Raw genomic sequence first — 22,277 nt, 5'->3', positions numbered from 1 at the left:
AATAAAAAACTATTAAATTTAGTGTGTCTCTAAAATATAACAGTCACAAAACAAATCACAATCCAATTAAAAAAATCATATACGTTCATAGTTCGAATAATATGCAAATTAATATGCACTCATACCATTATAATATCCGAAGAATAGGATCCCGAAACTACGCTCTACAAGACAATATCTCACAAAGACAGAGGTCAAGTGACCACTGAATCAGAAGTGAAATTCACCTCGTTGGGTGAATACAATAAACTACTTATATCAATCTCAACCCAATATAACATGGCATCATGATATATATATATATATATATATATATATATATTAAATTTTCTATCATATGCAAATGCAAAAATATTCACATAATCACATAGTCTGAATGCACAGTATAAAATTTGAATCCGACAAATCAACATAATCAAATATTCCAAATGGACAACACATATTTTGTATCATACAAACTAACATGTATCACATGATATTTTTTCGAATTACATTTAATACAATCAATTTCAAAGAATAATCAAACTCACGATCAACAAAATAACTAATGACGATCGTAACAACTTCACGATCAGTTTATGTAGTGAATTGACCTGAAACAATTTAATAAATAAATTAATATTATAAAAAATGTCACTAAAAATCTCAATTAAAACTCACGGTCAACATTGTTAATACGAGTTGATTCGAAATTAGTAGATAACAACGACTGGGATGATAATTCAGGTCTCACTCGATTTCTCCTATAAAATTATGTTGTCTAATTTTAAATCTCAATAAACCAATTTTCAAATTAAAGGAAATAATTATCGATGATAATAAAATAATTTTAATTCGAATAAAAATAGACAGCAGGGTTTGATTCGAATATAGGGGACTTTCAGATCAAGTGAAATGTCTAGCCGCAACAGAAGCACACTGACAGCAGTCCCTAGGGTCAATGATCTCACGACCAGCCTTGACGTGGCCTTAAACGGCCGGTGACGACGCCAACGGAAAATGGCGGTGACGACAACAACCAACGGCTGCCCAGCCCAAATCCCGCATATTAGGCCTACACCTCGGGAATCCCGGCCACGCCTTGGCCAACAACGCCGATTTGAAGTGCGGAGGTGACGGTACAAAGCACCCGCGTTGTCCCTAACGTGAGAGAGAGGAGATGGCCAAACGACCAAGGGAAAACGAATCACGACCGGAGGTGCGACGGAGTAATGACGACTAACCAGTGACCCAAGCTGTTCAACGACGGTGAGGGAATAGCAAGAGAGGGAGGGCTTTTGAACTAAAAGAAATAAAACAAAGAAGAAATAAAGAACAGCGGCGCGGGAGAAGAAGAGTTGGAGTTGAACTTTAAGAATTTTTTGTCTAATTGCAGGGTTGATCTCTAAACTTCTTATGGTTTTTGAAACGTGTCTCAACTTTGGACCTTTTATAATTTGGTCATATAGTTCAATTTAGGGATTTGGGGAAAATTCTCAAATCCTAGTTGTTGAACCTATTTTTATATAACAATTTTAAAGGTATCTTGTTTTTGGATTTGATTGAATTTTTTTCCAAGTTTTCAAAAAAATAATTCAGTCTATAAAACTTAAATTTAAACACAAAACAAATTTTTTGGGTAAATAGTATCGATACTGCATGGTACTAATATTGTTCTTATAGTATCAATTTCAAAGATAGGAGAAGTATCGATATTACATGTTGTTTTCCAAAGTGTTCAAATCACCATAAATAAATTTGGTACCAATACTCAAAGAGTACCGATACTACTTTACATAGTAGTATCAATTCCATGAAACCCTTGTACTGATACTGATGAGCTCAACGGTTGATAACAACTAGTTTATTTAAATATTACAAAAACAGTACCGATACTGCTCGCTCGAGTATCAATACTCCTTGTTCTAGACAATTTTATTTTGCAGAAAATTAATCTTCAACGGCTACAAAAACATCTCTATCGGCTAGAAATGATAACAAACTCATTCCAATATATAAAACAAGTTGAGGAAACTTGAAGAAGGTTATAACACAAATCCAATCAATCAAGATCAATAGAAAAGCTTTTACATTATTAGGATACGTTGAAGCTCAAATGACAATCGAAAACGTTTGCCTAGAAGGGGTGAATTGGCTTTTTGAGAATTTTAGGGAGTAAGGAGAATTAAAGGGATAAAAAATTGATGCACAAGGATTTATAGTGGTTTGACTTTCTCAACCAAAGTCTACATCCACTACCTAAGCTCCTCACTTAGGATTTTTCAACAAATCCACTAATTTGTTCTTTCTTTTTCAAGGACAAAGAGATAACCTTTACAAACTCTCTAGCTTTTCAAAGGCTTAGCTAGAACCAAAATCCCTTTATAAAGGATAAAAGAAGTAAACAATAAAACCTCTACAAGGTAGGGTGTTTACAAATTAAAGCTCACAAAAACACAATATTTACAAGAGAAAGGAAAATAAGAATGAAAAACTCTTCTCTTGTGTTTGATTGCTTGGATAGGTGTTCCAACCCTTCAAGTGTCTTGAACTTGTATTTATAAGTTGGAATGAGTTTTGTGGTCGTTTCTAACCGTTGGGAGTGATTTGGAGCAGTTGGGATGTTTTCTCTGATAAAACTACCTGGGACAGAGGGTATCAATACTCCTATAGGGAGTATCGGTACTACCTTTGTAATATTTAAATAAAACAGTCGTTGGGTCTGACGGTATTGATACTATCCTTCATGGTATCGATACGACTATGTAAATTAGTATTGGTACTCCTTTGGATATTGGTACCTATTTTTCATTCTAGAATTTGAGCAAGCTGGTAGTATCGATACTACCTTGATAATATCGATACTTCTCTTACCTAGGGTATCGGCACCACATGAACAATATCGGTACTGTTGATATAGTATCGATACTGTAAGAACAATATCGATACTACGTACGTTGAAAATCAATTTTGTGCTCAAATTCACTTTTAATGGACTTTGAGTTATTTTTGAAAACTTTTAATAAATTCAATTCAAGTCCAAAAACATTTTGCCTTAATTTGTTATATCAAAATATTATAAAACATGGTTCAACACACTCTTTATTCTTTTTTTTCTCTTGTCATAGAGTATTTTTGTGCTTAATTGTATAAACGCCTATCTTTGTGAGGTATTCTTGTTTACTTATTTATTCTTCGTAAAAAGAGGAGTGGTTCTAGTTTAACCATTGAAACTTAGGGAATTTTGTAAAGGTTACTCTTAAGTAAAAAAAACAAATTAGTGAATTTGTTAGAAAATCCTTAGTGTGGAGCTAAGGTAGTAGATGCAAACTTTATTGAGGAATTTGAACCACTATAAATCATTGTGTCATATTTTTCTATCATTTCTCCTCAATCACAAAAATTCAAAAGGTCAATTCACTCCTATTGGCTATTTTTTCGGTTGTCCATAGAGCCTAAAATCCTAATAATAGGGTTTTAAATTGGGGTAAATTTCAGGTGTTATTGATAAACTTGACGATGATTTCCAACGACATCGTATAATCAAGGTTCTAAATGACTTAATCGACATCAACAATGTAAGTATTATTATCGTCCTATTGATTACAACATCATGGTTATCTTCAAAAAAATTATGAACCAGTTCAAAGAGGCAATGAGAGACATCTTCGACGACGACGAATGAGGTAGAGTGTTCTTGAGGTTTATGAAATAACTAGTGTCAATGAATAAAGCCTTAACTCTGTCGTTGAGTGAGTGAGTGACTAGTTTTACTTTTCTATGAAAACTATTAGCCATTGAAGTTGTAAATATGAATTTGTTTTTATTTGTGTTTGTTGGTGTAACATCCCAAAAACTAAGTTAGTGACTAAATTGTAAGATTTTGAAACTTCGGGTCTAATTTCAAAAAATTAGAAAAGTTCAAGGATTTAAATTGGAATATATGTTGGTGTTGGATTAAATAGTAAAGAATGAAGGGTATTATGGTCTTTTAATTTTAAAGGATATTTTATCTCCTTTATTAAGAGATAAACACGTGGAAATTGGAGAGATATCTAGAAACATTTTCCTCTTGCATTCTTCTTCTTCCCGCGTGCTCTACTTCAAAGGTAAGATTCTGAATTTTTGTTGATTTCTTTAACTTTTGGGGTTGTATTGAAGGCTTAGGTGTTATACAAGCTTAAAGAAAGCTTGTATAGGATTAAAACAACAAGAGGAGAGAATTATAAAGGAATTTGTAAAAAGGTGTAGAAGTGAATTGTTGATATGATGTAGTTTTTAGAGTTTTGTTGATAAATTTGACTTGTCATAAGTAGGAATAAGAAGTCTAAAGTATTAGAAATGAGTTTAGAACATGTTGAAAGTTTAGTAAAATTCTTAATTTCAAGAGTTATGGTGAGATATTGAAGATAATGATGTGTTATAGTGTTAAAAGATGGTTTAAGTATGTATAGTTGAGTTTAATGGTATGAAAAGAGTTCTATAAGTGGAGTTTAAGTGAAGTGTTAGTAATTTTCGGTTTAAGGAAGTATAATCTGGTTGGTGGTATCGGTACTCGATGAGTAGTACCGATACTACAAGGCATTAATAGGTGAAAATTATGTGTAGGTATCGATACTGCATGAACAGTATCGATACCATAAGGCAAAAGTTGACAAAATCTTCATAGGGTATCGATACTGAAGTGGAAGTATCAGTACCATAGGTATCAATACCAAGGTAGAAGTATCGATACCATTTTTACAATGAAAATTCCAGAATCAAGAATAGTTATCGATACCGTGGGATGGTATCGATACTATAAGCATAAAGGTATCGGTACTGTACTTGTAGTACCGATACTACTCAAGCTGAAATTTGGAATTTAGTGCTTTGATTAGTTTACATTTGTAAGAATCTTTTAGAGTAATTGACTTCCGATATTTATATGAATTGTATATTCGTGTAGATATCGAACAAAAGCAAAGTTCAGACAAGTCAACAGAGTAAGATTTACTGATAGAGATATAAGAGATTGGTATTGACTAGTGAGACCAAGGTGAGTACATGATATTATGTATAAGTTATTTAATGGAATTAAGACTTGTGATGAGTCTAATTCATATGGATTACATGAGTACATGAAGATAAGTATGTTATTGCTATGTTGCTTATGCGTACATAAGTATATGCATAGGTCTAGATGTTAAGTACATTTTTATACATGATTTATGTGAATGCATGTCTGTGTGATAAACTATGTAAACTGATATAATTGACTTATGTAATTAAAGGGAAAAATGAAATAAGCTATGTGACTATGAGCTATGTGATAATAAGAGATATGTGAGTACATGATCATAAGATATAAGTCATGTAACAAGATATATGTGATTACATGGAAATATAATATAAGTTATGTGAAAGTGATCTATGTGATTATATATTTATGTGATACAAGTTATGTGACAAATATAAATAATAATGTCCATGTTATATGATATGAGAGCTAGGAGTATTATAACACCCTCAACCCGTATCCAACCCGGATCCAAGTCTGAGGTGTCACATTGACTTTTCAAAACTCTTTTATTTACAAATCCCCCAAAATCTTAAATTCATAATTTGAGAAAGTGAGTACTTTTTAGAAATAAATATAATCAAATTGTTTTACAACCTAATCAAAGCATATTCAATCCAAATCTTGTAACTACATGCCAACTAAATTCTATAATATAAAATACATATACTCCATATGTTTCTGATCTGATATTCGTAAGGAATATGCTAACCTGTCCTGATCCTCTTAGCTTCTTTTCTCGTTTCTGTAACCTACGTGTGAAACAATCACACGCTAAGTCTATGACTTAGTGAGGCCTTAAAATTATAAAACAACTCTAACTATTTACACATGCATGACTACATCACCTTATAATGCTACAACAAAACAATATAAGATTATATATAACGTACTATACACATATACATATCACACATTATTTCCATCTCTAACCTTATTCCACTATCAATATTCTTATCATTTATATCTTATAATTATATCCTCTTATATCTATTCTTTTAATCAACATATGATTCAATTAACCAAGCAATACAAACATCATCATATAAATCATATCAGATTATCTAATAAGAAATACATGCATACATATAAATCATCATTAGTCACTTATCATTTAATCACATAGCACATATACTTAATTTTATCTTTTTAATCATATACTATACTCATACCTCATCATGTCCTTTCTATTCATATCACAACATATATTTGTTATTATCTCTTGATTAGCCCATGTACATATATGAGAACTGTAGATATGTGAGTCTCTAGAGGTTGTGCACTAATATTGTCACCACAGCTCGTGTAAATGCACCAAAGTGCCACGTAAAGTTGCACCGAAGTGCTGTGTAGAATTGCACCGAAGTGCCATATAAAATGTCCTTAAGGACCACGTAGAAAATTCCTTAAGAATCATATATTGTTGGGTTATGGGGTCCAGCAATCACCCTTAGGGATTCTATCGTGTATGGCCGCGATATTGGTGTGTGACTGCCCAACCTGCCGAGGCCCACGTGTGCCTCGCGAAGCTCCTAGGCCCGCCTGCAGAACGCTATAGATACGGGGCTCTGCAATGCCGTGGTGAACTGTGGGGGTGCCCCATAAGAATCCACATTGGCTTGGGGGGAACCCAGTGATCACCCACTACAAAGATATGAGGTTAAAATAACCCACCTACTTATCGCCAATTGGTTTTAAGAATGAATGGTGATCATTCGCTTCAGAACTCTGTGGTTAAGTGTGCTTGGACTAGGAAAATCCAAGGATGGGTGACCCACTGGGAAGTTGTTCAGAAATGAATAACTCGATCCTAACAATTGGTATCAGAGCAGATTGCAGGTTCGAATCCCCCAGGTGTCGCTGGGGGTGATTGTTGGGTTATGGGGTCCAGCGATCACCCTTAGGGATTCTATCGTGTATGGGCACAATATTGGTGCGTGACTACCCAACCTGTCGAGGCCCACGTATGCCTTGCGAAGCCCCTAGGCCCGCCCGCAGCACGCTATAGATGTGGGGCTCTGTAATACCGTGGTAAACTGTGGGGGTGCCCCACAAGAATCCACATTGGCTTGGGGGAACCCAGTGATCACCCACTACAAAGATATGAGGTTAAAATGACCCACCTACTTATCATCAATTGGTTTTAAGAAGGAATGGTGATCATTCGCTTCAGAACTCTATGGTTAAGTGTGCTTGGACTAGGAAAATCCAAGGATGGGTGACCCACTAGAAAGTTGTTCAGAAATGAATGACTCGATCCTAATATATACATATGCCAAGGACCAAATATGTGTCTCAAAAGACCTTATACATGTTCCAAAGAATACATATATGTCCCGAAGGACCGCGTAGACCCTCGACTCTTGGCATGCCAACTATACCTCTAGCTCTCTTGAAACATAACATGGGCATTAATATTTAGATTATCTCACATTCACATATACATATAGTCTCATAGTTCTTTCACATAACTCATTATCAGATTTCCATAAAATCACACATAGTCAAGTAGTTCATTTCCATATAGTTCACATGTACATATACTCATATAGCTATTATCATTTCTCCTGTAAATACATAGATCACATCTCATAACATATATCATGTACATATAATAACTTATCGTATATCATATAACTTATGGTTTGTACTTTTATACTCACATCATTTATATATTAATTTCATATATTCCTTAGTTCAGTTTCACATAGTTTATTACATATACATGTATTCTCATAAATTATCATCAAATAGCTCCTATAACATCTTCCTATAGCTTCATTTAAGCCTATAAATCTTTCTCATATAATTTATCTCTTGTTCTTATATGTTTATATTTACCATATAGCACATAACTTTTATTGCATATCTATATCGCATTCCTACATCCCTAATTCATAATATAATTTATATCGTATCATCTATCTTATTCTTTATTTCTTGGTATGCACTGATATTACATTTGCATGCAATCTTATGACTTATTATCAAGTAATTCAGATAATATTCTTGTATTGTTTCATAGATCATTATCATATAGACATAAATGCACATCACATAACATGTAATGCAAGCATGACACATTCACATAGTATATAATCATAATCATGCTTCGACTCATGCTATCATATATTCAAATATTGGGAACAAACTTATCACAAGTCTAATTTCCATGTAAAAATACATATATTCCAATAGTATGCAATCACATGTGCCTCACTTGCTATCAATTACTCCTATGTCTTACTTTCTCTTCTTGATCAATTATAACCTTTCAATCATTACGGAACTTGCTCTCGATCGATATCTACACAATCATGTATATATATTAGTATTCTAAATACTATGATTTGATCCTTGATTTCTTAAGCTATAAGAAAGATCTCCTTCCATTTTCCCTTTGAAGTGCATCGGTATACTCTTGTAGTGTATCGATGCACTAATTACTTTCGATATTTAAATTTCATGGGGGTGCATCGATGCACTAACTGTGAATCGGTACACTCATGGCATTCGATGTTTCCATTTTTTAATGGGTGTATCGATGCACCTCCTGTGCATCGATGCACATTGAATTATTTCTAAAATTTTCCCTTTATGCATCGGTACATATTGAGTGTGTATCGATGCACATTCGCCCAGAATTCCATTTCGTGCACGAAAATCCACTCAAATCAACTCAAATACTTCATCTTTCATTCACTTTCATGTTCTTAACTCATATACACATGCTTAAACCAATTTATATCCATATAAACCATCTTCTTTAACCTCAAAATTCTTTCCCTCATATGTAACTCAAGAATTACACCAACTTTGCAACATGTTTTAATTTTAATTTTATTGCTTCTAACTTCTTAATTAGACCCTTTACAAGTCAAATTCAACTTCAAAATCTATTAACTCATTCTATTTCAATAATTCACTTAAAAACTCCTTTTACTTAATCTCTTATAACTTATTCATTTTGGAGTTTTAAGTCACCATAAATCTTCCCTTACTCTTTCTTATCACTCAAGAATCAAAAGAAACCATAAAATTGAAGAAACAAGCAAATTAAATCCAACTCACCTTATACATAAAGACACGGGAAGAATAAGAAACTGAACCCCATCTCTCTAAACTTTTCTCTCCCCTTTACACGTGGTTATCTCTTTTATAAAGAGATAATAAAAATATTTCTTTACAAAGACCAATTTACCCTTACCTCCTTACATATTTACCAAATAATCCTCAAAATATTCCTAATTATGTCTCTGAACTTTCCAATCTTTTGAAATTAGACCTCAAATTTCCAAAATTTACATTTAAGTCACTAGTCCTTATTTTGGGATGTTACAAATCTCCCCTCTTTAAAGAAAATTCATCCTCGAATTTTCACTGCACATCTTGATAAGAACATATCTTCTAATATTCTCATGTTGTTTTCTCAACTTTATTCCTTCGTAATTTATAATCAGTGATTTGCCCTCAATTTCCAAAGAACCCAACTTATATCTATCTTTTCTCTCCTTTGATTCTGCATTTTTCCTTTGTCCTTATAAAAATCTATGTAATGTCATTCATCATGTAGACAGTAACATCCATTTTCATCACTCAACATCATAAACCCATCTCTAATTACTTCATAACAATAATCAAACTCTTATTCTATCATTATTTAACCAAGAACATAACCAAAATCTTCTTCAAATATGAGTAAACATATGCTTTATGAAATCAAACAATCTTTTCATAACACCTTACACACTTTTCTTACTTCTATATTAAACTTATCATCTACACTTCTATATAACCTTTATCATATCTAATCCTTTAAACTCAATCCTTTTTATTTTTTTATTCCATTATTCATTTATTTACTCAAAATCGAAATCTCCTTATACACAAATCATCTCTTTCCTTTCATGTTCACATACTCTTGTCCTATTACCTATACTCATCTATGTGTACCAATCTTCATTGCATCCTCGTAACTTTGATAACCCAATTTATTTATACATGACTTCATTCTTTATTATATCTTATACTTGTATTTTCCTTCCTTAAAGCTCCACACAAATACTTTTCTCCTTATCTACATCATAGTTATCTTATCAGAATACACAACTATATTCAGATCCACATCATAATTGATTAACTCAACTTTATTATTATTTTTTTTCCAATCTTATAACTCTATCACCTTTACTCTAACAACTAGTCAATAACATATGTTTAATCTATGGAAAAAGCCCTAGTCAACCAATCATATACATCATTTCCAATCGAAATTATCTCAAAATTAGTTTATTTAACTTATCAAATTCACCTTTATTCTCATACATCCAGTAATTTCCGTTATTCCAACCCAACGTTCTAACTTCCTTTATCTTATAAACTGATCACTGATGTACCCATCCTTAAACTCTTCTTATCAATCCTTAACTTTACTCAAACATACAAATCCTCACCTTCTTCACTATGTCACATTATTATGATCAAATATACAACTGTATCCAGATCCACCTCATCTTTGGTTAATTTATCATGACAATATCTCAAAATCTTATAATTCCAATACATTTTCCATCACATAATCTGGTTAGCCAACGCTAACTCTTTCCATCTAGAATGCAAACCTTTATTATATTCACACTTTTGCTTATACACAATACTATCTCTTTGTTTCAAATTCATCATTCTAGTTTCATTTATCTTATAAATTGGTCACTTATTCACTTATTCTTAAACTCTTCTACAAATTCTAATCACATCATTAAATCTTTTAACTTCCTTATAGTGACACTTGTTCACCATATTCTATCTTATCTGCGTAATGACAAACTACTCCATAACACTTGTCCGATTCAAAACAGTGAAGACTCTTTATCACTATTCGGATATGATTTCAACTTTTTGAAATCAACCTTTGATCTTACGAGGCACTTCCTGAGGTGTCCGTTCTTCATCCTACCTGGCCAGGGCAGGTGAATAGCTATCATAATCAGGAATATCGCCTTTTACTTTACTTCAAAATTATCATAATCATACTTCTATTATAACTTAGCAATATAATTCTATTAGCAAAACAACACACTTCTTACACTATCAGATCATAAATTTTCACTATATTTTGGCATGCATTCAATTTAAAAACTCTATAGACCTTGGTTTATGCCTAGAACCAGCTAAACCATAGGTCTGATACCATAAAATGTAACACCCTCAACCCGTATCCAACCCGGATCCGAGTCCGAGGTGTCACATTGACTTTTCAAAACTTTTTTCTTTACAAATCCCCCAAAATCTTAAATTCATAATTTGAGAAAGTGAGTACTTTTTAGAAATAAATATAATCAAATTGTTTTACAACCTAATCAGAGCATATTCAATCCAAATCTTGTAACTACATGCCAACTAAATTCTATAATATAAAATACATATACTCCATATGTTTCTGATCTGATATTCGTAAGGAATATGCTAACATGTCCTGATCCTCTTAGCTTCTCTTCTCGTTTCTGCAACCTACGTGTGAAACAATCACACGCTAAGTCTATGACTTAGTGAGGCATTAAAATTATAAAAGAACTCTAACTATTTACACATGCATGACCAAATCATCTTATAATGCCACTTCAAAACAATATAAGATTATATATAACGTACTATACACATATACATATCACACATTATTTCCATCTCTAACTTTATTGCACTATCAATATTCTTAACATTTATATCATATAATTATATCCTCTTATATTTATTCTTTTAATCAACATATGATTCAATTAACCAAGCAATACATACATCATCATATAAATCATATCAGATTATCTAATAAGAAATACATGCATACATATAAATCATCATTAGTCATTTATCATTTAATCACATAGAACATATACTTAACTTTATCTGTTTAATCATATATTATACCCATACCTCATTATGTCATTTCTATAACATTCATCATATTACAACATATATTTGTTATTATCTCTTGATTAGCCCATGTACATATATGAGAACTATAGATATGTGAGTCTCTAGAGGTTGTGCACTAATGTTGTCACCACAGCTCGTATAAATGCACCAAAGTGCCACGTAGAGTTGCACTGAAGTGCTGCATAGAATTGCACCGAAGTGCCATATAAAATGTCCCTAAGGACCACGTAGAAAATTCCTTAAGAATCATATACATATGCCAAGGACCAAATATCAAAAGACCTCATACATGTTCCAAAGAATACATATATATCCCGAAGGACTGCGTAGACCCTCAACTCTTGGCATGCCAACTATACCTTTAGCTTTCTTGACACATAACATGGGCATTAATATTTAGATTATCTCACATTCACATATACATATAGTCTCATAGTTCTTTCACATAACTCATTATCAGATTTCCATAAAATCACACATAGTCACGTTGTTCATTTCCATATAGTTCACATGTACATATACTCATATAACTATTATCATTTCTCCTGTAATCACATAGATCACATCTCATAACATACATCATGCACATATAATAACTTATCGCATATCATATAACTTATGGTTTGTACTTTTATACTCACATCATTTATATATTAATTTCATATATTCCTTAGTTCAGTTTCACATAGTTTATCACATATACATGTATTCTCATAAATTATCATTAAATAGCTCCTATAACATCTTCCTATGGCTTCATTTAAGCCTATAAATCTTTCTAATATAATTTATCTCTTGTTCTCAAATGTTTATATTTATCATATAACACAACTTTTATTGCATCTCTATATCGCATTCCTACATCACTATTTCATAATATAATTTATATCGTATCATCTATCTTATTCTTTATTTCTTGGTATGCACTGATATTACATTTGAATGCAATCTTATGACTTATTATCAAGTAATTCAGATAATATTCTTGTATTGTTTCATAGATCATTATCATATAGACATAAATGCACATCACATAACATGTAATGCAAGCATGACACATTCACATAGTACATAATCCTAATCATGCTTCGACTCATGCTATCATATATTCAAATATCGGGAACAAATTTATCACAAGTCTAATTCCCATGTAAAAATACATACATTCCAATAGTATGCACTCACCTGTGCCTCACTTGCTATCAATTACTCCTATGACTTACTTTCTCTTCTTGATAAATTCTAACCTTTCAATCATTACGGAACTTGTTCTCGATCGATATCTACACAATCATGTATACATATTAGCATTCTAAATACTATGATTTGATCCTTGATTTCTTAAGCTATAAGAAAGATATACTTCCATTTTCCCTAATTACATTCGATATTTAAATTTCAAAGGGGTGCATCGATGCACTAACTGTGCATCGGTACACTCATGGAATTCAATGTTTCCATTTTTAATGGGTTTATCGATGCACTTCTTGTGCATCGATGCACATTGAATTATTTCTGGAATTTGCCCTTGATGCATCGATACATATTGAATGTGTATCGATGCACACTCGCCCATAATTTCATTTCGTGCACGAAAATCCACTCAAATCAACTCAAATGCTTCATCTTTCATCCCCTTTCATGTTCTTAACTCATATACACATGCTTAAACCAATTTATATCCATATAAACCATCTTTAACCTCAAAATTCTATCCCTCATATGTAACTCAAGAATTACACCAACTTTGCAACATGTTTTAATTCCAATTCTATTCCTTCTAACTTCTTAATTAGACCCTTGACAAGTCAAATTCAACTTCAAAATCTATTAACTCATTATATTTCAATAATTCACTTAAAAACTCCTTTTACTTAATCTCTTATAACTTGTTGATTTTGGAGTTTTAAGTCACCATAAATCTTCCCTTACTCTTTCTTATCACTCAAGAATCAAAAGAAACCATAAAATTGAAGAAACAAGCAAATTAAATCCAACTCACCTTATACATGAAGACACGGGAAGAAGAAGAAATTGAACCCCATCTCTCCAGACTTTTCTCTCCCCTTTACACGTGGTTATCTCTTTTATAAAGAGATAATAAAAATCTTTCTTTACAAAGACCAATTTACCCTTACCTCCTTACATATTTACCAAATAATCCTCAAAATATTCCTAATTAAGTCTTTGAACTTTCCAATCTTTCGAAATTAGACTTCAAATTTCCAAAACTTACATTTAAGTCACTAGTCCTTATTTTGGGATATTACAAGTATAGTTGGCATGCCAAGAGTTGAGGGTTCTACGTGGTCATTTGGGACATATATGTGATCCTTTGGAACACATATGTGGTCCTTCAAGACATATATTTGGTCATTTGGAACATATATGTGGTCCTTAGGGACAATTCTATGTGGTCCTTAGGGACAATTCTATGTGGTCCTTCAGGACATATATGAGGTCCTTCAGGACATATATAAGGTCCTTTAGGGCAATTTTATATGTCACTCAGTGAAAATTTATACGAGCTGTGGTGACAACATTTGTGCACAATTTCAATGCGCTCACATACCTTAAGTTCTCAATAATGTACATGGGCAGAGAAAAAATATAAAAATAATTAACTTTATTATAAGATGACATGTTATTAATTGTGAAATGTATTACAATATTTATGTGATGTTGTATGTATTGTTTGGCTAAATGAGTCATATGATGATATATGTGCATATAAGCATTTTGGTTGTAGGAAATGTATATGCATAGTTATAGTTTCCATTATTAGTTTATATGTCTCACTAAGTCTGTGACTTAGCGTGTGAGTGTTTCACACGTAGGATATGAGAAGTTTGAAAAGTGAAGATAAGCAGCAGAGACAACATAACATCATTGGAGATCATATCAGAAGAAATTTAATAGTAGGTTTCTTTGTTGCATTAAATAACGTTGGTATGTACCTAAAGGATTAAATTGTATAAGCTTTGATCATTTTTTGTAAACTTTTTGATTTAATATATGTAAATTATTCAGTATATTTAAATTAAGTATGAAATTATCCTCTATTTGATATAAGTAAATGATTTGAAAAGTCAATGTGATGCCTCAGACTCGTATACGGGACGGATACGGGTTGTGGGTATTACAGTTGGAGTTTTAGATTTAGATTATCTTCCATATGAGACTTTCTTATCTAATCTTACTATATTGGCTCTTTCGTCATCTTCTTATTATGGGATAAAGATGTGATCTTCGGTTTTTGGAGTTTCGAATAAAACTTTTCTCACTTCTTCTTCTTTAGTTGAAGTTTTGCTTTTGAGACTCACTTCTTTTCCCTTTGTTAGTGTTTACACAACAACCCATTTGAGAAAATGGAATCTATAGATGGAATTTGACTCATAAGTAAATAGACATTGTTGTGTTAAGATGAAAAAATAAGCTTTTTCTTTTCATAAAGATTCTGTTATGAATTTTTCTTGCTTTAGAAAATGAAGAAGACGATGAGAGAAAGTAAAAATGAACTTTATTTATTATAATTTGGGTAATGGTGAGGTGGTCAACGGTTCAGGTAAACGGTTAATAGCCAGTTAAGTTTTTCGTCACCCATATTAATGATAATTGATCAATTTGTTACAAATCCAACATTAGTGACCATTTTATTACTTGTAAAACTTCATTAAAAAACAAAATCTCACTCAAACATTAATGATCATTTATGTAGTTTACCCTGTTTATTTTATGGTTTCTACTTTCTATAGGGTTAAGTCTAAACCCTAAGCCAGTATCCCACCTAAAATCCTGAGATGCGGACATTGAAGATTAAGGAGCCAAGCAAAAGCGTAACATAAAAATGGAGAAGCTGAAAACCTTGGCTTTAGTGGGAGGCGGAGCTTTTGTAGGTGATGTTTCTACCTTGTTTATTCTTAAGCTTCTCCTAAGGTGAAGATACTAAATTTTTTTTATTATAATTATTATTATAATTATAATTATTATAATTATTTAGATATATATTATTATTATTATTAAAAAATAATAAATAATAATAATAATTACAAACAGGCCCAAATTATCTGGCCCAATTACAAGTTCAGATGGCCCAACTAAACCCTAAAAAATAGATTAGGGTTTGATCTAACCCTAGCCGCCTCATCATCTCAGCCGTTAGATCTGAGAGATCCAACGGCCCACACTCCTCCAGATGCAAACCCTAGGGTATGATACCCTAGGGCCACGCGGCCGCCACAGCTGCTCCCACCATCTCCACCGCTGCCACGTCTCGTCGAAGGCTTCTAGAAGAGCCACTCCAGCCGCACACGTCTCCCCCAAACGGTGAGTCACCACTGGAAGTCCGGTGACTCACCGAAGAAACCCTTTTGGACCGGTCCGAAGCTATCACTGGTGGTGGCTATAAAAGCCACCGAGCCCCTGCCAACAAAAAGAAGAGAGGAAGAACGAAGAACAAAAAAAAAACCCACAACACAGCAACCAAAAACAAAAGAAAAGAAAGGAGAGAAGCTTACCGAGGAAGCCACGACCGCCGGACCTCTTCAAACGTCACCAAAACCTTCGAAAATCGAATGTACTTTCTTAGATTTGCTCTGATCGGGAGCTATTTAAGAGAAAAGAACACCGGAACCGTCATTAGGACGGTCCGATCTACGTTTTAGTGTAAAAAAAAAAATTTCGGCCACCGAAGGTGGTGGCCGACGGCGGGGTCAACGCCGGAGAACGGCTGCCGGCCGGTCGCTTCTCTCTGTTTTAGAGAGAATTTTAAATTCTCTCAGAGAAGAGAGAGAGAGGGAATAAAGGAAATGAGAGCTAGCCCTTCGGGCCAGCCGGTTTCGGGCTTTAAATAGCCCTTCCCGAACGACGTCGTTTCGGGGAGGGCTATTTGTGTAATTAACTAAGGGTTAAATCCCGTCCGCAGTCCTTTAACTTGTAATTCTTACATTTTAGTCACTAAATCAAATTTATAATCCTTTTAATTTGGTCTCTAAATTTTATTTATTTATATTTTAGCCCTTAACCGTAATTATAAATATTTTAGATAAATTACTGATTTAATCCTTTAATTTTAATAAATAATATTTTAATCCTGAGTATATATTTTTAATTTATTTTAATCTGATATTTGAATTTTATATAATTTTATTTTAGTCACCAAATTAATAAATAAGGAAAATGGTATGTTTAATCCCTATAATTTTAAATAATTAATTATGAATTAGGTATTTAATTTTAATTTTATTATAATTTAGTCACTAATTTTAAATATTTTCATTTATTTTACTGCTTTTAAATATATAGTTCTAATTGTATTTTTATTATTTTAATTTTACTTGTTTATATATTTAAATATTATTTTTATATAGTCATATATATATATATATATATATAATAAATAATAATTTATATTTTTTTTACATAAATTATTTTAATATTTATTTATTTATTTTTCAATATCGAAGAAAAGGGAAGTCTTACTACAACTGGATGTCATATTCTGGTATTTTAAAATTAAATATTATAAAAAATTATAATTTAATTTTATTTAAATTATTATATTAATATTTATTAATATCGAAGAAAAGAGCTGTCTTAAGGCACCTAGAAGTCCTTTTCTGATATTTCTAACTAAATAAATATTATATTTATAAATATATATAAATTATTTTTTTTCTTTTTCCTCATAATTATAATTTTGAAATAATAGGATTATAAATTAAATATATTTTGAATTTTTAAATTTCTAATAATAGAGACAATTTATAATTAAAAAGTACCAATTTTGGGCGTTGTAGGGCTGCTAATCTTCCCTAAACGTAACCGACCACGAATCTCTTTTTATTATTAAAAAGAACGAAATTTTGGTTAAAACGCATATCAGTTTATCTTTTAATTGATGTTTTCTTAAAAATTCTTTTAAAAGATTTTTTTTTTAGGTATTCGACCTACCTGACCCAAAAGGGCGATGGCGACTCCCAAATTATTTTCAAAACCATTTATTCACATCACTTTTCCCGCCAAATAAATATTTCGTGCCCGGACGAAAACCGGTTACGACACAAGGCAAGGGTCTTCTCATACCGTTTGAAGTTCAGTTGATCTAATTGATTCGTCGATCGCTTTTTCCTCTATTTTTGCATTGGAAATGTTAGTTCGTTTTTGTTTGTCCACATCGATGTTCGCTAAAATTCCTAAATCTGAATAGAATTTCTAGGCTCTGCTTTCTTTCGTTTCAGGGAGTTTTTTTTGAAGTAATTAATTGACTTTTAGTTGCCCAGAAAGAAGACCAACTATAAGAATTTTGAACGAATCATTTACTTGACCTGATTTCGTAAATAATAGAAAATTGGTATCCTTTAGGCAGTTTATCAAAAAAAAAAATTAATGATTGAAGCATCATTGTTTTTGCAGAAGGATTTCAAATCAGTGCGATAAAAATGCTATCGAATTGAATGGTAATGACTGTTTTATTAATAATTGTCTTGTTATACAGCATTTCTATGTTTTAGGAAATCGGATTAGTTGTCGAGCTTTTGCCTGAAAGAAAAGGCTTGCTGTTGAATTGTTTTCTCTCGTTTGATTTATCAATAGACCTCTACATGCTTTTAGCGATTATCTATACGCCTTGTAACGTTACAAACACAATTGACCGGCAATGTACTTTTCTTTAGCTGAAAATTATAGCTGCTACAGAAACCGACATCTGAAATTGTTCTGGTAGATATGATTAAGTGAGACTAATATTTAGAAGTCTTTTCAAGACGCGCACTTAGGCGTGCCTGTGCCTTAGCATTATTCATCAAAAGTGCCCTAGATCCTTTCAGACCAGGCTCACACCTAGTGTGCTTAGACACCCTTTTTAAGGGGATAGACATACAAAAAGCTCGCCTAGCTGAATTTCTCTTTAATTTCTTCTCTTTCTTTTTATTTGATATGCCTTTAGTAATATGAAAAGGATACTATCAAACTGTATACATCCTAATATTTACGCATTCAACAACAAACATTGACCAATGAGGTTGCATGTTTTATAGATAAACTAGAATCCACTTTGGAGTTTATTATATATCTTAAGCTTTATATATATACATCTATTACAAAATCTCGCTTATTTACATATTGTGCTTTATTTCACCCAGGCTAGTGCCTTTTTCTGTGTGCCCTGCGGTTGAGTATAAGGGCTTGAGCACCTAGAGTGCACCTTGTCCCCTTGACACTGATATGTAGGTAATTACTAGTTGTAAGCCTCTCAGTTATCACTTACTCGCTTGCTAATGAATCTCTATGAATTTGATTTTATAATGAATCCTTCATTGTTTGAAAAACAAATTCTAATAGGATTTTGTAGTGTTCTGTTTAATAAAGAGGCTATGTGAAATTGAGGTTGGCAAACAGATGGTTATTATTATTTTTTGACAGTTTTGTCTTAGTTTATTAATATGATGAATTATGGATTTTTATGACCAAAATACTGTTTTACGATTAGGGGTGAAATCGGTTCAGTTTGGTCGAATTTGTTGATTTTGAGTCGACCATTTTAATTTGGTTTGGATCAGTTCTTGGTTTTTCCATATTAATTTTTGGTTTTGACTTTATTTTGACAAAATGGATTTAATTTTTGATTTTGACATTTATTTGATAAATTTTCAAAGTCTTTTATGTAAATATTTCTAGAAAAATTAATTTTTGAAATGAATAAACAATTAATATATCTTATATAATATTTGTAATTATTTTCAATATTCAAAATACAGAACACTTATTTTCCATTATAAAAAACAATCAATTAGAAATTAAATAGAAAATTGAATTTGGTTCGGTTTGTGTGCCCATGGTTTTTAAACTCGTATTCCATAAATTGTCCAAACACTTCAGTTTGATTTTTGGTTTGGTTGGGTTTTCTTCTCAGCAATATTTGTGATAGCTATGAATTGGATCCCTCTCAAAGGAAGACAATTGGTATAGAACTAGTGGTATTCGACTATTCGGTACTAATGGGTTATAACAGTTAGCATATGATCCCGTCTAATAGGTTATATTAATTAGCACATGCTCATGCTAAAAGATTGAATTAGTTATAATGTGGGTATACTAACATTTATAATGGTTAGTAACTATCGGAATGGGGCTATAGCGGCGTTATTTTAGTCCTATAGCGATGTTTTTAAGCGTCGCAAAAAACCTTCTCGACATATAAAATAGCGCAGCAAGAAATGCCGTTAAAACTAACGCCGCAAACATTGGCGGTGTTTGTAAATAAAAAATGCCGCAATAGGTTCATACATTTAGCGGCGTTTTTCTTACAAGCGTTGCAAAAGGTTCAGACGTTTAGCGGCGTTTTTCTTATAAACACCACAATGGGTAGGTAATTTAGTGGCGTTTTTAACTGAAAAAGCCACAATTGTGTAGACCATTAGTGACTTTTTTATTTTAAAACGTCGCAAATGAAACCTGCTTTGCAAATGTTATTTTCTGCTATTTATTACCTAAGTTTAATATCATGTAGCAATATCCAATAACAACAACCTTAAAATTTAATTACGACCCAAATTAAGTAAAAATAATTGACATAAATAAATCAAAGTTTACAAATTGACAACTTCTGCAAGCAAATTCCTCTTAACTCTCACATGTTCAACATATGTTACATACACAATCTGTGAGTCTTCATTGCTCCTTAACAGGGAAAGAAAGTAAAAAAAATAGTTTTGCTTGTTTGATGAATCATCGTTAAGTTTTTCCTCCGTGTAAATTGTAAATGGAGAACCTCTTCATCCATTTCACCAAATAAATCCCCTAGTTCAGGGTCACCAAGAAGACTCATTGCACACTTCAATGCTTCACTTGAAACAGATAACGACCTTCCACCTGCAGTATGAAACAAAAGAGAGAGTTACCGCAACTATTTTCTAATGGAATCACTTTACCTGTGTAGGAAGTAAGTTTTTCCTTAAAAAAAAAAAGAGCTCGGTTCAACAATTTCATGATCATCTTGGTAACTATACTAAATGATTTTAGTAACCTATGCTCTTTGGTTTTAAAATCAGAGAAACCATTTTGGACATAAATTCAATTCCTACATAGTCCATGGTTCTAATTCAGCTACAAATTTTTAGATATGAAAATTAAAGTAAAAAAGAGAAGTGTTTACTTGGAGTAATAGTAGGGGTAGTGTCGTCTTCATCGATGATAGATAATGCTTTTACAATTGAAGATTCTTTCAATTCCATGGATTTCCTCAATCCGGTTCTAAACATCGGGTAATTATCTACTCCACCATTGTTCTCAATAAGCTTCGACCATCCTGCGTAGGATCTATGAAATTTGAGATCACAAAATAAAAATATAGAGGCGAAAAGATTCAGAGATTATTACCTTGAAGCAAGAGATCGGCCATTGAAGGGTGTGGTGTGGAGCAACAGGAGCTCCATTCGGGTCATCATCGTGTTTCGATGGTAGGACCAGACCGGAAACCTCCCAACAATAATTTGATCCGGTGTGAGAGAAAATCTGTCACGTGGACATTCCAACGAATCAAATAAACTAAATAAAAGTGAATGAAATTCATAACATCCCACAGATATCGTAGGATAAGAAATTTTGACAAAATCGTCAAATTGAACAAATCTGCATAAAAAAATTATCCTTTTTGCACACGACATTAATGAATCCCAGAGAGCATTACAAAAGTACAATTTATCCTCTCACTTTCCTTAGGCTTTAAGAATGAGTATAATTTTAAACATTATCTAGGAAAACTACAGTCACAAAAAGGTCTAATTCCACGTACCTGTCCATCTTGCATTCCTTTCTCAATATCAACTGTGAGAGTGTACCCCTCTCGTTCATATTTGACATTTTGGCACTGCTCCCAAACCTGAAATCGGTAAACAAGTCTAATTAATTCGACATACAATACAATCGCAGCAGCAATCATCATTCATATCTCAACAAAATGCAGAACTGTTAATGCAGTATCTTAGAGACACATGGCAACATTTCTGATAACTTGCATGAATAAAAATGGTAAAATCCAATTATCACTCAGATATCATCACAATCAAGTGTTACTGATTCGACAAAACGATTCAAAAAAAAAAAATACTATCACAATCAAGTGTTGCAAACACAAAACTAATCATAAATTCAAAACTAATGACACTAAAAGCAAGCACAAACCCAAGATTTTAGAAGTGTAATGTAAGCCACAAGATCATAAATGAACCACCATAGCCACACTTTCATGCATGTTTAAAATTCCCAGAAAAAGAAAGAATCTTGCAGAAAAATAGGTGCTGTCAAA

General features: G+C 32.3%; 1 long non-coding RNA gene and 1 pseudogene across 1 annotated transcript; one reads left to right on the top strand and one right to left on the bottom strand.

The window, feature by feature from the left end:
• Positions 1–3,824: 3,824 nt before the first annotated feature.
• On the bottom strand, positions 3,825–21,847 carry LOC120177124. The gene is made up of 3 exons (XR_005521379.1): positions 21,761–21,847; positions 12,799–12,802; positions 3,825–3,835 (listed from the first exon to the last, which is right to left on the bottom strand). It is a non-coding gene; the product is annotated as an uncharacterized LOC120177124 (long non-coding RNA).
• The window catches only part of LOC120177123, a 34,364-nt pseudogene continuing 27,853 nt past the window's right edge, over positions 15,767–22,277 (top strand).

This window comes from Hibiscus syriacus, unplaced genomic scaffold, assembly GCF_006381635.1.
Source record: "Hibiscus syriacus cultivar Baekdansim isolate YM2019G1 unplaced genomic scaffold, ASM638163v2 tig00112281_pilon, whole genome shotgun sequence".
Taxonomy (NCBI): Eukaryota; Viridiplantae; Streptophyta; class Magnoliopsida; order Malvales; family Malvaceae; genus Hibiscus; species Hibiscus syriacus.
This window is presented reverse-complemented; position numbering and strand designations above follow the sequence as displayed.